At 34.1% G+C, this 17,442-nt stretch overlaps 1 long non-coding RNA gene across 1 annotated transcript; it reads right to left on the reverse strand.

Moving 5' to 3' along the window:
* Window positions 1-3,219: 3,219 nt before the first annotated feature.
* On the reverse strand, window positions 3,220-9,249 carry LOC138886839 (uncharacterized). The gene is made up of 3 exons (XR_011405753.1): window positions 8,996-9,249; window positions 8,327-8,523; window positions 3,220-3,523 (listed from the first exon to the last, which is right to left on the reverse strand). It is a non-coding gene; the product is annotated as an uncharacterized lncRNA (long non-coding RNA).
* Window positions 9,250-17,442: the final 8,193 nt, after the last annotated feature.

Genomic DNA, 17,442 nt, shown 5'->3' on the forward strand with positions numbered 1-17,442 from the left:
ATATATATATATATATATATATATATATATATATATATATATATATATATATATATATATATATATATATATATATATATATATATATATATATATATATATATATATATATATATATATATATATATTATCCATATGAGACTCTGCTGTAAATATGGTTATCTATTTAGAACTCTATTGGAAATAAGCTTCCTGAAGAAGCTTATCATTTCGGTACTCCGTTATGGATAAATATTACCCCCGGCAGAAGATTATCTATATCTGGTACAGTAGCAGCTTACAAGCAACTTACAAGAAGCTTATACAGCAGCTTGCAGTGACAGCTTACAAGCAACTTACAAGCAGCTTACACAGCAGCTTGCAGTAGTAGCTTACAAGCAGCTTGCACGACAACTTCCTTTCTCTATAAATAGAGGAGATTTCAGTTCATTATGTACATGAATTTGAAGTTGAATAATAAATCTCTCTCTCTCTCTACTTGTCTTCGGTTTCTTTACTTTAAAGTCTTTATTTTATAACACGTTATCAGCACGAGACTCTGCTATCTCGAGCAAATACTTTGAAAGTATCAAAGGTATGAACTTTCTTTTTATAAATAATGTCAAATCTTTCTAAACGTGAATTTGTAGTATTGGATATATCGGGCAAAAGCTACGTGTCTTTGGTGCTTGATACTGAAATTCATCTTGATATGATGGGTTTGGCAGACACCATCAAAGATAAGTTATGCATTTTACTTGCTATGTATGCTACTGCCATTAAAATAAAATAAAAAAGGTACTTAGGAACCTAGTAAGTGAGCCATAATCATTGGACGAGATTCTGGAGCATTTTATGAATTTTAAAACACTATAATTTATATATCTTTATGTTCCGTTTTTCACTTACTCGTTTTCGAATTAAGATTTTAATTTTACTCCAGAAGAGTAATATTGCATTGGAAACTATAAAGTGGATAACATTGTTTGATCCACTTATACTCCAGTAGAGTTTGCAAGAAATATACAACCACCAGAAGTGGTTATGTTTCGTATATTTCATTGTAACTAAATTTTTGTTAACCACCAGAAGTGGTATATGCCTATGGCCACCAGAAGTGATAATTTAGGCTTTCCATGGTTACAATTGAAGATAAGGTAGAGAAATATTCTCTATAGTACATGCATGCCTCGATTTGCTCCTGAAGTAGCATTATCGTAAAAGAGCTTCTAAGACATCATACGATTTGTGTGATTAATGCGCGTTCAGATAATTATGTTCCGTTTCCTGAAGGATGAGAATTTTTGATAAATATTAATTCATTTCCTGAAGTGAATGTGACAATATTAATAAAGCTCGTAAATATGAGCGCGCTATTAATGTAAATATACTACGATTCACTTCCAGAAGAGGTAATATGATTGAGAGAATATATACTTAATATTTCGTATTTTAAATTTGCGCCTTAAGTAGTAAACCAATTGAATTTTTCTCCTGAAGCAGGAAAATATTATGAAAGTGTGTCTTTTTGTGCTTAAATAAAATAATAAGCTATTTAAAGTTATTTTTGAAGCACATTTTTATTCTCTCGAGTGAATGAAGAAATACCACAACTCACCTCCTGAAGAGGTAGAATAACAAAGGATATAAATCTTGTTTTTGTGGCATAAAGATCATTGTCGCACGTACCCGTTGTACGTAAAATATCTTGGAAAATTTTATTAATATCATTCCAAGGAAAAAGATTCTTGTAGAATGCTTTATACTACAACCACATCAATACATTATGGTTAGTTATTGAGTTCCCTAAAGGAAATAAGAATTCGTGTATCTTTTCTTAAAGGACGCAATGACTATGTGGTTGTCGCATTAATACAAAATATTCAGATGTTAATGTTAATTCTCTTTGAAGGAGATATTTGTCACGAAGTTAGTAGTAGAATATTAAAATTCTTGATTTTTGTCATTTATAAATTTAAAATTGGCTTTGTATTGTCTATTTGATTATGATTTTCTCTCATGACACCAGAAGTGTTTGAGCAATATTTGGTAGTACAAAATTTATCAAAGGCTCCTGAAGAGCTATCTGTTTGTCTAGAAGATATATGACACCAGTAGTGTCCGATAAATATTAGATTGTGGATAATGAATGAAGGTTCTTGAAGAGCTTATATATAAATATGTCATTCATAGTATATGATTATGGTCAAAACACATGTTGTAGTAAACTTCAAGTTTATTAATACAAATGACAATCATACTGAGACTACAAATGATTGAAAGGTTTAAAATCTTCATGTTTCCACAACCATAGGGGGTAAATATGTATGTGAGAAGTTACCCGCCCTATTCTTCAATTTGTACTACATCATGTATCACAGTAAACCAGAAGTTTACTAATGCAAAAGCAACTACAGTAAATCAGAAATTTACTTATACAAAAGTAGCCACAGTAAACCAGAAGTTTACTAATGCAAAAGCAATCACAGTAAATTAGAAGTTTACTAATGCAAAGTTTATGCCATATTGAACCAGAAGTTTACTAAGAGATAGCACATGCCATGATAAACTTAAAGTTTTCATTTGCCATTTTTAAATGAGCTATTTGAGAATTTAGATAAGCATATACTGAAGAACTAGAAGATTCTTCAAGAATTCTCCTGTGTTGCTTGTTCTCATAATAAATTGATTATACCAGCTAAAGTTGGGACTAAGACTCCTGATTCTGAAATATATAAAAGGTGAATATGCGCTCATTCACCTATCATGTGAATCACTTATAGATGCATATATAAGATGGTTATATATGTGTTCATTGTCAACCTACAGTTTGGCATTTGAAATTGCTTTTCTCAACTAAGAGCAAAACTTTCAAATTATGAAATCAAGACTGTTCATCTTGATAATGTTGGTTTATATCCAAGCTGGTTTAGCATTGAATACCTCCTATTAATGGCTAAACCATTGCTTATGAGAACAAAGCTTCATGTGTTGGTCTAAGATTTTCTAAATTGTATATAGCAGCACTTGTATGCATCAGACCAACAATATATGATAAGTTCTCCCCTCACAATTAGTTTAGGATCAGAAATCAAATATTTTTACTATCTTTTGATGTGTGGTATATGATTAATTTCTCTACCGCAATGCATAAAGATATATTTTTCAAAGAAGATTGGGGATATATGTTAGTTTTTCTAACATTTGGGGGATGAATAAACAGCTGAAAAATATGTTATATGAATTGAATTATCATTAATGTGATACTCACTTAGAAGATAATTCAAGTAAAATGCCAGAAGCATTTGCTGATCCAAAATTAAATATCATATTTCAGCTGCAAATGCTCCATTAAAACTTGAAATACCTGAAGGACAGTGTTTACTGTACGCATGAAGCGTGGTAGACCAATCGGTTCCAAAGGTAACAATCCTTGAAAAATGGTAAGGAGCTAATGATCAAAATGTTCATAATAAGGAGAAAGTGAGCTCTGGAAGAGCCCACGATATAACATTTCATGAAACTCCAGAAGAAGTTCGGGTACCTGAAAATAAAGAAAGTGATGAGATCTAAACAAGTTATGTCGCTTACGAACCGATATGAAATGATCGTCGACGATATATTTGATACAATATAGTGCACAATATTATAAACGATTGTGAGGATCGGACCTGTAGTCCACACACCTGAAAATGTCATGCTATTTAAATCCAAGTCATAACGTATATGACTCATTTGATTAAATCTCTATAAAGATCTCTGAAGGATTTAAAATGCCTGAAGCATATAGTTCAAAGTCTCGAAAAATGTACTCGATCAGATTACAAAGGTCTTTGTATAGTTTAAAGGAACCTGGGCGCATGTGGTATAATCACCTCAGTGAATATTTGCTGGAAGAAGGTTGCGTAAGTTATTTGTCCATGTATTTTATAAATAAATAAAAAATGGCTTCAGAACTTGTTACACTTGTTGTTTATGTTGATGACATAAATCTTATTGGAACCCAAGAAGAGCTCCAAAAGGCAATTGAATATCTTAAGAAAGAATTTGAGATGAAAGATCTTGGGAAGACAAAACTTTGTCTTGGTCTGCAAATTGAACATTTAGCAGACGGGATCTTTATCCATAAATTTGCCTATACAGCAAAAGTCTTAAAACGCTTTTACATGGATAAAGCGCACCCATTGAGTACACCAATGGTTGTTCGATCACTTAAAGTGGATAAGGATTTGTTTCAACCTCCAGAAGAGGATGGGGAACTCCTTGGTCCCGAAGTACCCTATCTCAGTGTAATTGGTGCACTAATGTATCTTGCTAATGCTACAAAGCCTGACATAGCATTTTCTGTTAATTTACTAGCAAGAAATAGTTCTTCTCCTATACGGATTAAGGATTTGTTCTTACCTCCAAAAGAGAATGATGAACTCATTGGCCCAGATATACCCAAGTCTCTGCACTGTACTCTTTTTCCCTTGCTCGGGTTTTTTCCCACTGGGTTTTTCCTAGTAAGGTTTTTAATGAGGCAGCTTGCAATGTATATTATTAGTGTACTCTTTTTCCTTGACTAGGATTTTTTCCCACGGGTTTTTCCTAATAAGGTTTTAATGAGGCACATAATAATGAACATCCAAAGGGGAGTGTAATGAACATATTATTGTGGATGTCCATTTATTACTCCACTGTAGATAATCTTCCTGAAGAATATTATCCATTTAGTACTCCATTGAAGTTTTCTACAAGCAGCTGATGCATGCAAGTTGAAAGGAACTCAATGAAATGACTTGTAGCAGCTTCTTGATTTGATGAGATTAATTTAAATCGATCTGAAATAGTGGTGGATAATATTCTCTACAAACTCAACTTTTTGAGAAGATGGCATACAAGATTGGAATGCGGAGACTTAAATATTTGAAACAAGGTTTTCATCAGGGGAGTAAAATACGCGATGCACTCTTTTTTCCTTACTAAGGTTTTTTTTCCACGGGGTTTTCCTTATAAGGTTTTAATGAGGCACCTAGCCGTGCGTATTACTAAATATGTGTACTCTTTTTCCTTCACTAGGATTTTTTTCCACGGGGTTTTTCCTAGTAAGGTTTTAATGAGGCACATTATCTTTTAATGAACATCCAAGGGGGAGTGTTATAAATATATATTATATACATTGTCCGTATTGATATAAATATATATGGATGTTCATTTAGTACTCCGTTGTAAATAAGCTTCCTGAAGAAGCTTATCCATATGGGACTCAATATGTCACGCGAACGTGTACACAATCACGATGATAGACGTCCTAAAGGTTTGCCTACCCACGTGTGGTTGGCCTAAACGTGCTATTAGCGGATGATAGAAGAAAATAAGGTAAATAAAAGAGAACTAAGTGAAAGGAAGATTCAACTCATGCTCAAATTCTTTTAATTTTTCATCTATATATATTTAGATCGAGTCCAATCCTAAAGCATGCGAAGCAAAATAAAATTACTATGGACTCGATCTTCTCCCCTTCCCACGGCCCAGATCAAATATCCAAAGCAAACAATTGAACGGGCGCAGTCATTTCATGAAGCTAGTAACTAGACGAATATGAAAATAAACACCTAGACAAATAAGCATTGAAATCACCCCAAAGAAAGAAAGAATCGTGGGAAGTTGAAATCACAAAATGAAATGAACTAAATGCAAAGAGTCACTTAAGGATATCCAACTTCACCCTATTCCTTCTGTTAGTTCTCCAACGGTTTAGACCTCTTTGAATTTTAATTTCCATATATGTTTTCAAAAATCAATAGCATCATATGCCGATTTTGCTCACAAATTACTCCACCAAATAATTCCAAGAATCTCAAGAGACCTACTATTCTTTAAATTACACCTAAATAAAGATTAAAGCAGGGGGAATTTTTGCAACTACACTGAACTCATCGCAACGCTGCTGTAGCTTAACGTTAGATTGCTACAACTAGAATAAGATAGGAAGATCATACTTAAAGCTTAAATGGAAGCCAACAAAAGGTTTGACAGGCAAAATTTATCCATAGGCTAAATCTTGAAAGAAAGAACACTGAGTTGGACTAACTTATGTGGAAAAACTTGTAGTAATATTTCCTACTCAAACGTCACAATTTGATACAAGAATAGGTGAACCCATTTATTAACTAACAGAACTCATTCAAATCTTCAATTTTTACTTCAATAAGAGACACAGACTGGAAAATGATCGCATATACTTTAGAATTCAAAGATTCAGCCTAACAAACTTTCATTTAACCACAACCAAGAAACAAAATAGAAGTAAGAGTAATCGAAAGATACCTCTTAAGCCGCTGATTAGTTCTCGTTACAACACAAAAACTTCAGCTCTAGAGCTGAACTTCAGGCCCGGCTACTAAAATGCTGACGTTTTGCGTGATTACCTTTGCTACTTCAACCCCGCGTGCTGAAGTTATACGAAAAAGCGGGTATGCTTGCAATTATTTTTGCAAAGCGGACACAAGTTAAAATGTGACACAAAAAACGGGTATAGATTCAAATGCCCCAGTCCTTTTGGTGTAAAACGGCTGGGGTCCTCTAGGTCTTAGGTCCTCTTTAATTTTAGGAATTAGGGATTATTTTATAGGGGTAGGAATTAGGTTAGGTCAAATGGGGAATGAGTATGGGCTCAATATTTTGAGCTTGGGTAATTTGAGATTTTTGGGTTAAGCTGGCCCAGACGAAATTGAAAGACCACATCTACTTCTCTTCTTTGTTTTTCTTTTGATTAATTAAACAAGCTAAATAAAATCCTAAATTAGGCTCTAGCTTAAATTAATTTGTAAAGTTAATCTTATTTATTTTTACTAATTTAACACTAATTAATTTAAAACTAAAAGCTAAAATGTGGACATGACTATTGTAGCAATTTTTTGTGATTTTTGTTTAATGAATGCAATTAAATGATGAAATTAAATTCCTAAATGCAAATTGGGCCTAAAATGACATGAAATTAAAACGTGACATTTTTTATCATTTTTCTATGATTTTAAAATATTAAAAATGCATGAAACGCAACTAAATAAAGAAAAACTTCTAAAATCTCTTTAAAATCATTTTTAGTTTATTTTTAGGAGTTATTTTCATGTAGGGCAAAAACTAAGTGCTCACAGGTATAAAATAATTTTATTTTAAATGGTTGTATAAGAAAGAAATATGAATTATATGGGATGAATATGTAAAAAAGAAAAAAGATAGAATTTGTTTAATGGAAATAAGAAAATAAAATTTAAATAAAAGATACTAATATAATATAGAAGAGAGAAGAATATAAAAAGAAATATTCTTTTTTGGAGTAGAAATGGAGTAATGGTTGGGGTTAGGTTTTTCCATTTTGGAGTAACTCCATTACTAAGTAAATACCATCACAATTTCAATAAGACAAGATACAAGATAACAATAGTGTGTATACACAAGTCAAGTCAAGTAGCATAAACCCTAGTCCTAACAAATATGGAGTCCTAAACATGTAGGGGAAATAAGTTGTCGACCACCGGGGCTTCATCTAACTAACCATGGTGGACCACTGCTGCTTCACTACAAGCTGTCATTTCCTAAAATACATACAATACCATACATACATTATACATACACTATATACATGCCAAATAATTAGACTAATGGAAAGACTTTCAATTAGAGCTGTTGTAGTAGTGTGGCGTTTGGACATTAGATCTAGCATACTAGTTCATCTAACTTGCCTTACATAGAGTTTATGATACTTATTGAGTATCTTGGTAGTGTACTCAACCCTCAAGAGCCCCTCTCCAGAACCTCGTCTTACTTTACATGTTTTAGGATGAAGTATGATACAAGATATGCGGACATGGATAGGATGACTCTCTTCCCGAAGTATATAGTAAGACACTACTCATATTTCGTGGTAGCTATCATGTTGTTTTCTTATTTTCTTTAGTCGGACATTGGCCCAAGCGTGTAGTTCTATTCCCTATGAGACTTGAATAAAGAAACTCTTAGTTGAAAACCTCAAACTTGACTATAAATTAATCCCTAAGGAGCTGTAAACTTTATCTTCGGCAATTTTATGAATAAATTGAGTGGTTAAAATTCATGGTGACGGACACTATTATACACGTACTAAGCTAACACTATACAACAACAACAATCCAGTAAAATCACACTAGTGGAGACCGATGGGAGGGTAGAGTATACGCAGACCTTACCCCTACCCGGGGTAGGAACACTGAGCAAACACTATGTATGTAGAAATCAAGGAAAAGCTATGCTCATTGCTCCGAAAAAGCACACCAATTAGAAAACAAAAGTACGCAACAAGAGAAAATAATCGTTAAAGTACCTTTGCCTATACTGCTTGAGAAGTGATGCTTGGGCTTCTTCATTCATAGCATACCACATTTCTCTTTTATTCTTATCATCAAGCTCCTTGAGAAACAATTTTAGATTCAGTCGGATGTTATGCTTGTTGACAAGTTCTGTTATCTTTTCAGCAATATGAGGGTCAACACCACGCGGCATCTTAAGTTGTTGTAACACCTTGAAAAGAACATAAATTAAAGCTTGTTCATCAAACACATCTAGCATGAACATGAAAAGGCCACATCTCAAGAAAAAAAACATAGAAATAACAACACATAGCATGCCATAAAACGTGCCTTAACTTACCTATTTAGCATATAGATATAAGGACGATTTTTTTTGAGAAGGTAACAAGGAAAAATCGCAGCAAAACCTTCTATATTACTTCGACCAAGCTTAAACCTTTGTTCTTGAACATGTAACTGACACCAGCTACTTTTACTCTGCAACTAAGTAAAGGAAACTCAGGGCTAAATGGGTAGTTTTTAGGACATTGTGGGTTGGCTATAATTTTTACAAGTTTGCTAATGACACGGGTAAATTTGGACAAATAATATAATAATGGAATAAATTTGATAGGATAGTATAATGGAGGTTAAATCTAGTGGAGACGAAAGGGCGAGTATAAAAAGCGAGATCTTGAACATACCTGCTCGCCGCTGCTAAGTTTTCTTTCCTTTCTTCTCTGTTAGGATTTAGGAAATAGGAAATGGATTTGGAAATAGGGATATAGATTTAGGCCATCTCCAACCTCCCCATTTTTTTCATAATGGGACAATTTTATTTGGTACACTATTTATCTCCCCTTATTATTCATGCATATTCTATTATTTAACTCTTTTAATTTATCGTACTATATTATAAGTATGAAGCCCAAAAAGTAAGGTTAGATTACTAAAATGCCCAAAAATAGCTAGATGACCATTTTCAGATATTATATATCATATTCCACCATTTTCAAATTCTTCATAATATTATATATCATATTCCACCATTTTCAGCTTTCCCTATTTTGTGGTTCGATGATGTTTCCCTTTGTTTATTCAGCATGCTTTAGGTGCTCTTTGCCCTTCCTCCCTACATATATATATATATATATATATATATATATATATATATATATATATATATATATATATATATATATGCGTAATACATACGGAGACACCTAAAGTTGGCACGATCTTTCACTTAGACACTTAAACTAGACCTCTTTTCAATTAGACACGTTTCTTAGGCAATTCTCATACCAATTAGACACGTTTTTTGCTGGTGGCATATAGCGTGACTTCAAACCTATTTAGGCGCGTGAAGGATTCCAAAAAGTGACTTTTCCTTTCCCAATTAGACACATAACGGTAACATGGATAGTCAATTATTATTTAAACCCTAATCCCTTTCCCAATTCTTAAAAAACCTATTTGTTCTCTTCTCTTCTTCTCAGATTTCTCCAGCAATTCTTCTTCTATACTTGTCAAATCTTTTCTTCTCTTCTCTTCTTTCTCTCGTTTCTGTTCTCTTCTATGTATCAATTAATTTCTTCTCTTCTCTTCTTCCTCTCATTTCTGTTGTTGTCGTGTTTATTAATGTCGAACTTCTCGGAATCGACGAACTCGTCAATGTCACCTTGCGTTGCTGCTCGAATCTGTAAGTGTGGTGTTTCTCCAAAGTTGAATACTTCTTGGACCCAATTAAACCTAGGTCGTAGGTTTTTTGCTTGCAAAATCGGAAAGGTAAATTGTTTGTTCATAATTTGTAAATTCTGTTTTATGAATTATTTTCTTTGATAAAAATTGATTAAAAGTGTTTTGTGATATGTGTAGAAAAGGGTGGATGCGATTATTCTGTTGGTATGACGATGAGATGCCTACTCAAGCGAAGAATATAATTTGGGATTTATTAAAGAGAGTCAAAGCATTTGAAGAGGAGAAAGTTCGAGCAAAAAGAAGACGGATCCTTTTGACGATTGTTGTTGTATTGTTGGTCGTTTTATGGAAACTGTATGACTGATGAATTTTGGTAGACTGATGAGCAAAAAGAAGACGGATTTCTGTTGTTGCTTTAAATTTCTGTTTTGAAACTGTTGTTGTAATATTCAGATGTTGTATAAATACAACTGAATTTTGTTATAAACTTCTGTTTATATTCAGATGTTGAAACCGTTGTTTTAATTTACAGTTGCTGAATTTTGAAAGTGTTTTAATATACAACTTCTGTACAAGGTATAGAACCATAAGATGCAGTTTCAAAATGCAGAACATATAGACTGAAGTTGTTGCATTATAGAGTAATTATTCAGAACATAGAGTAACTATTCTGCCAAAACAAACAAAATAAGGCTGAAGTTGCAGCTGCATAACATATATCCAAAACAGAACAGTAAGATTACACGACTGAATACAACTTAAAGTTTAGTTCCTTCAAAAACTAGATCCCAAAATATAATAGGTTGCTGCTACATAACATATAGACAAAATAAGTTCCTAAGATACTACTTCTTGCTGAAGTTTGCCTTCATCTGCTGCAACTGGGAAGTTGTGACAGCATCTTGACCCTTCCACCTCAAGCCTCTAGCCTTAAAACCAAGGTCAATTCTTGTTGGAGTTGCACTCGTATAAGTTGAACCACTTACCATAACTCGTTGGCTTGATGTTCCGGGCTGCAGTTTGCCAAATAATGAACCACAATCAGTAAGTTATTTGTAAGTCATATTATAGATGAAATATGTATGATTATATACATTTAATATTTTAGTTCCACTTGCAGCTGTGTAGATGTCAAATCCAACATTTTTGGACCTTTTTGTGCTCCTTTTTCAGCATCTTCTTTACTTGCACCCCTTCCTCTCTTTTGGCTGGTAGTTGCTTTACCCTTTGGAGGAAGTTGACTACCTAATCCTCTTCTAGCAAGCCTACTCGAATCTGTTGAACTTGGTGTTGGTTGGCTTGAGCTTCTAGCTTCATTAACCCTTCTAACCCTTATTGTATCAAAGCACACAGAGTTTGTAGGTTGGTTTGAGCTTCCAACTGCATCAGGTTGGCTAGCACCTTGTGAGCTTTGGCTACCTTGTTGTGAAGGCATCCAATTTTCAGCCTACATAACATTGAGCAACATCAGTAAATAACAGTGATGGATACAGATTACTACATTCATATGAACAATAGGAAATATTTGACAAGAAACATTTACCTTACAATATCTTTTGTTATGTCCTTGTTGACGGCACTTGGAACATGTCATTTTCACTCCACACTTGGACAACTTTCCATATTTCTTTTTTGGTTCATCTTCGCCTTTTCTTTTGTTCCTCTGAGGTCTACCAGGCATGGGTTTAGGTTTGGGAGGCTCTATCTTAGGATTGTTGGTTTCAGGCCACATCTTCATATTTGTCATAGGCTGGATGAAATACTTGTATGCTTTTAAGAAGGTATCCTTCTTATACCAATGCTCTACTGCCTGTTCAGGTTCTTCATTTATGTGATAGTATGCAAGAACAGCATGTTGACATGGAATACCCCTCAACTGCCAAGCTCTACAAGTGCAAACCTTATCAGTCAGATTAACTACATGCTTATGCATCTCTTCTCCAATCTCAAATCCAACATCAGCATTCTAAAGGACAGTACATTTTCTAGCAAGGTCTTTGATATCCTCTAACAATAGCCTTGCCATAGGTGATTTATCAGATATCCAAGTATCAGCAAATTTCAACATATCCACTTGCCTAGTCATTATTTTCCTTCTAATCTCCTCCAACGTAGTTATAATTGATTTATGCCTAGAAGCTAAAATCCATGAATTAAAGGTCTCGCACATATTATTTTCAACAACATCACACTTGGAATGCACTTCAAAATAAGCTCTAACCCATGACTTTTTTGGATAATATAACAAATCCCTACAAATATCCTTACCAAGTTTGTCCATTTTCTCAAGCTCCTCTTTAAACTTAACTTCATAACTAGATTTAGAGCACCTCCAAAACTGTTTTCTCCTTTCCTCTCCTTTCCATTTCTTATGCCAATTAGACCATATATGCCTGGCACACATCCTAAATTCAGCATTAGGTAAAACTTCATTCAAAGCTGCAGTAAATCCCTACACAATAATTAATTCAAATTACAGCAGCATATTACTACACAAAACAGAATATTTAACAGCAGCAGAATACTAATTACTTAACAAAATAACAGAATACTTAAGTACTTAACAACTGAACATATCATATTAATGAACATCAAATACCAAAATTACTTAATAGGCTACTTAAGAGACAACAGAACAGAATACTTACTTTTTGCATATCTGCCATCACAGTCAATCCTTCTCCAGTTCCCAATTGCAAATTATTTTTCAAGTAGTTGATGAAAAAACTCCAGCTATGTTTTGTCTCCTGGTCCACAACTGCCCATGCTATAGGAAACATTTGTTGATTTCCATTCTTGCCAACAATAACTAGAAGCTCACCTTTACAAGCACCCTTTAAGAAACAACCATCAAAACCTATGATTCTCCTACATACTTCTAACCAACCTTTCTTCAATGCATCAAAGCACACATAAAAGTAAACAAAGAGATTTTTTCCTGGCTCAGTTTCATTGTCCATCCTTACCCAACATGAGCTACCAGGATTGGTCTGTTTTATCATATCAGCATAATCACATAACCTTGCAAACTCCATATTCCAATCACCCATGGACTCTCTGAGAACACACAGTTTAGCCCTATAATAAATTGTCTTGCCAACATACAATCCTAGCTTGTCCCTACACAACTCTTGTATTTCCCATATCCTTATGTGGGGCTGCTTAGTTATTTCATCTTTAAATTTCTTTGCAACAAACTTTGAAGTGCACAACTTATTCTTGTTTGAAGTATCACATTTGTGTACTGGGTAGTAGTTCTTTACTTTAAAATCACGTGAATCTCTATCAATACAAGCATAACACACCCATTTGCATCTCTTTGATTTACACTTAGCTCTCACCCTATGTGGTTCATTTGGTCTCAATTTAATCTGCACCTTGTACTCAATTGCATAATTTGCTAATGCTTTCTGAAACTCTATAGCATTCTCAAAAATCATCCCAAGTTCAAATATAGCAACTTCACAATTAGGATCATACCTGACTTTTGTACTCCTCCTTCTTGCTGGTATATCAACACCAGGAATAGCTTCAGGATCTAACTCTTCTGTGCTATCTTCACTATCAGCCTCTGAACCATCAATAAACTGCTCATCACCACCTAATTTACCTACATATCTTGAAGTCTTGTTTCTTCCAATATCTTCAAATCCTTTGTCAATACATGCTTCTCCTAGTGGTATCCCGTCTGTTGCAATTGGTTTTTTCCTATGCTTACCCTGCCTCTTGCTCCTCCTTTCAGCCCTTAGAGATCTCAATTCATCATCAATATCTGAATCATCTTCTTCAGGAAGAACATCTTCTTCTGATTCACTACTCTCAACATCTGATTGCACTCCATCTTCATTAATATTATGGTCTAGTGGTTCATCTCCATCAGCAGCATTTACAGTTGGATTAGAAGAATTGTGAGTTGGTTCAGCATCATTCATAGTTGGTTCAATAGGAGGCTCAATAGGTGGTTCAGTAGCATTGTGAGTTGGTTCAGTAGGCGGCTCAATAGGTTCTTCAGTATTTGTATTACTCTCAGGTGTTGCCCTAGCTTTAAATTGGTCATTACCACCCCCACCTACTTTTGCCCCACATAAAAAACCAACATTTTCTTCGACTACTTCAGGCTGACTCACCCCATGACGCAAATAAACATCCAAAATATCACCATGTTTTAAATCTTTCACAAATTCATATAACTGAAAATCAGAAAAGACTTTGATAAAATCACCATCTTTTTCCTTTTGACAATAAAACCCTTCGACAACTGCATACCCAAGGTCTTTAGCATAAGAAGACAACTCGACAACACTAAAATGGTCTTTATCGATAGCAACATCAAAAGCATCTAATTCCCCTTTGTATATTGGGACAGGTTGCTCGATAAATGTACCGCCGTGGTGAAAGCGAGTTAAAATATAGTCATCCTCCATAATATTCCCTTACATAAGACGACAAGGAACCAGCACAAAGGAAAACCCCAAAAACCCCTAGCTTGAGAAATAACTTACAAATTACTTAGCCCTAGCTGTAGCAATAGAAAATAAGGAGAGATTGGACCTTGAAGCATCGTAAATACGGTGAGAAATCAGTGGAAATACTAGATTCCAACACCATTGACCAAAAGAAGAAGAAGATTAACAGTGGCATGACCTTTCTTTGTTTTCATCGAAGGTAAAAGGAACAATGGTAATATGTTTAGATGTTTGTTTAGGGCTAGTTATCTGTATTTTAGTGGAAATAACACTATATAGCTTAGGTGGACAGTGAGGTGGACAAATAAAATGATGTGGCACGATTTATAATGGTTACTTTTGCCATGTAGACGGAGATTGCAGAACACAGGCTTTGTTAATTAATAAGCCAGCAAAAAACGTGTCTAATTGGTATGAGAATTGCCTAAGAAACGTGTCTAATTGGAAAGAGGTCTAATTTAAGTGTCTAAGTGAAAGATCGTGCCAACTTTAGGTGTCTCCGTATGTATTACGCCATATATATATATATATATATATATATATATATATATATATATTCTTAGTGGGTCTTTTGTGGTTGGTAATAATAGAATTTTATGAACTGGCATTGGGAGGTTGTCATGGTTAATGTAAATTGAGTATTTTGTTAATTGGTTTATGCAGTTAATTTTAATTTGCTACTTGGGATTCTAGCGATTTCTTGAATTCTTGAACTTTTTTTTTTTTTTGCTTATTACATCAAAATAGCTGCAATTTTGTTTAACTTACACTTAATTTATTATTTCTTTCCAGTGAGTTGGAAACTCATTTTATTGACTGCCGTGTTGTTGCTAATTTAGCAATCATTCATTTGGTGATATTCATGACCATGATTGTCTTATTGATAACGCCCAATTATGCCTTTTAAAGGACAAAGCGGTCGCTGCAAATATAATCCGGTTTTAAGTATGGAATCGAATCCTCAGAGAACTAACCTATCTATTACACTTTACGGCAATGTTATTATTAACTCAATCAATCTCTAGATGCAAGATTTTTGATCAATAAATATTGAGTTTTTGTTTAACTACTTCAACTACTATTAAAAACAACAGTAAGCTAAAACAAAGATATTCAATGGTAAAAAGGTCTAGGGCAATGATTTCCCCAATTGCTAGTTTAGGCCTCGACTCTTCCGCTATAATATCACTGTAATACTCTATGAGGATTAAGAGTTATGGGTTATTATAATTATCTCTCGATCAACTACAATAATTTATTAGAGCATTCTCTCGAACTACTCTAGCTAACAATATGTGTGCAACTCTAAATTATCCCACCAAAGTTTCGTTATCTCTAAACCCACTTTTAAGTTCAAATAATGAATCTCTTCAATTACCCAAAAGTGGTGTTGTTCAACAGCAGTCTAACCTAATACTCTTTCTCAAGCAATATAAGATAATTAGACACGATTAATCAAGGGCTCATTCAATTAATCACCATACAAAACGTAGTTGAACAATCATATCATAAATCCGGCTTGATTATAACAATTTGAGTCAAAACTTCAACCAACAATTGGTTCCATCAATCCTAGATAAGTATTTAGCTACTCATAACAAAATAAGAGAAAACTACTAAATTATTCATAATGTAAAATTGCAAGAATTAAAAGGAGATAAAAAAACTCTAATATTTGGTTGATCTTCTCACTCTTGTTCTTGCCTCCAAAAGTTGTCTAAAAATCAGCTTAGCACAATCTTGGGCGAGTTTCTAAAGCATATAAGTGTTTTACAAAAGTTTTCCCGATTTTACACTTTGGTCCTCAAACTTTCCAGTAGCGTGAACAGTGCACCGCGGTCGCGGCCAACCGCGGTCGACCGCGGTGAATGCTGACCTTTCTACCTTACGTTGTTAATCTACCGCGGTTCACCACGGTCGCGGTGGCCTTCTTGCCCAGGCCATTTTCTGCTTCTTAGTGCTCGGGTACTCTCGAGTGGGCGTTTTCTTCATATTATTGCCTCCAAAACACTCCATGTTGCTTCCTCCCATATAATATTCCCTGCAAAACAAAAGAACACTATTCAGAGCATTTTTGTTGGCAATTTATCTATAAAACAACAACAAAGTATGGTCATGTTAAGGTGTAAATATCAACTATATAGTCTACTATCAACACCCCACACTTAAATTATTGCTAGTCCTCAAGCAATCCACCACACTCTATCAAAATTCCTTCCCTAAGCTTTTCTCTTAATGACTAACACCATGAACATTTTACAAAAGTTGCACCTAGTAGTGAACAACATTTACCTCAAGAGTCAAACCTTTTGTACCATGCAACATTTGTACTTAGAGCCCGTTTCGCTTAGCTGATTTAAGTAGCTGATAAGCATTAGGTGCTGAAAAGCACTTTTAAGTGCTGAAACTGATTTAAAAATAAGCAGTTACGTGTTTGGATAAAAGTGTTGAAATTAATAATAAGCAGCTGAAGAATTGGGTATACGAAGAGTTTTGTTTAAAAAGAATTATTTTAGGGATAGAATAGTAAATATTTTGGTCAAACCTAAAGTGCTTATAAGCTGAAATTTGATAAGTTGGGGGAGACCAACTTATGGCTTTTGGCTTATTTTTTACTTATTTTTTACTTATAAGCACTTTTAATTTTTCCAAACACGTAGATAAGCCAAAAAGTGCTTATAAGCCAGTTTTACCAGCTTATAAGCTTAGCCAAACACCCTCTTACTCAAACTACTCTATACAAGATTCAAGACTTACCTTTCCTTTATGAATCACATGCCCTCACATCACACAAAAGAGTAGTTCCACATATAATGATAATTAGAACAAGTAGGAACTAAGATAGACAAAATTCGCTCACTCTCAGAAAGAATGTTCACATGCCACAAAGATGCACCATAGGCTTGCCCGTAGTGTAATACTTTACTAATTGAGCTCATTAAGTCTAAGATCAATAGGACTTTACTTGGTTGTAATGTAGGCTA

This window comes from Nicotiana sylvestris, chromosome 3, assembly GCF_000393655.2.
Source record: "Nicotiana sylvestris chromosome 3, ASM39365v2, whole genome shotgun sequence".
Lineage (NCBI taxonomy): Eukaryota > Viridiplantae > Streptophyta > Magnoliopsida > Solanales > Solanaceae > Nicotiana > Nicotiana sylvestris.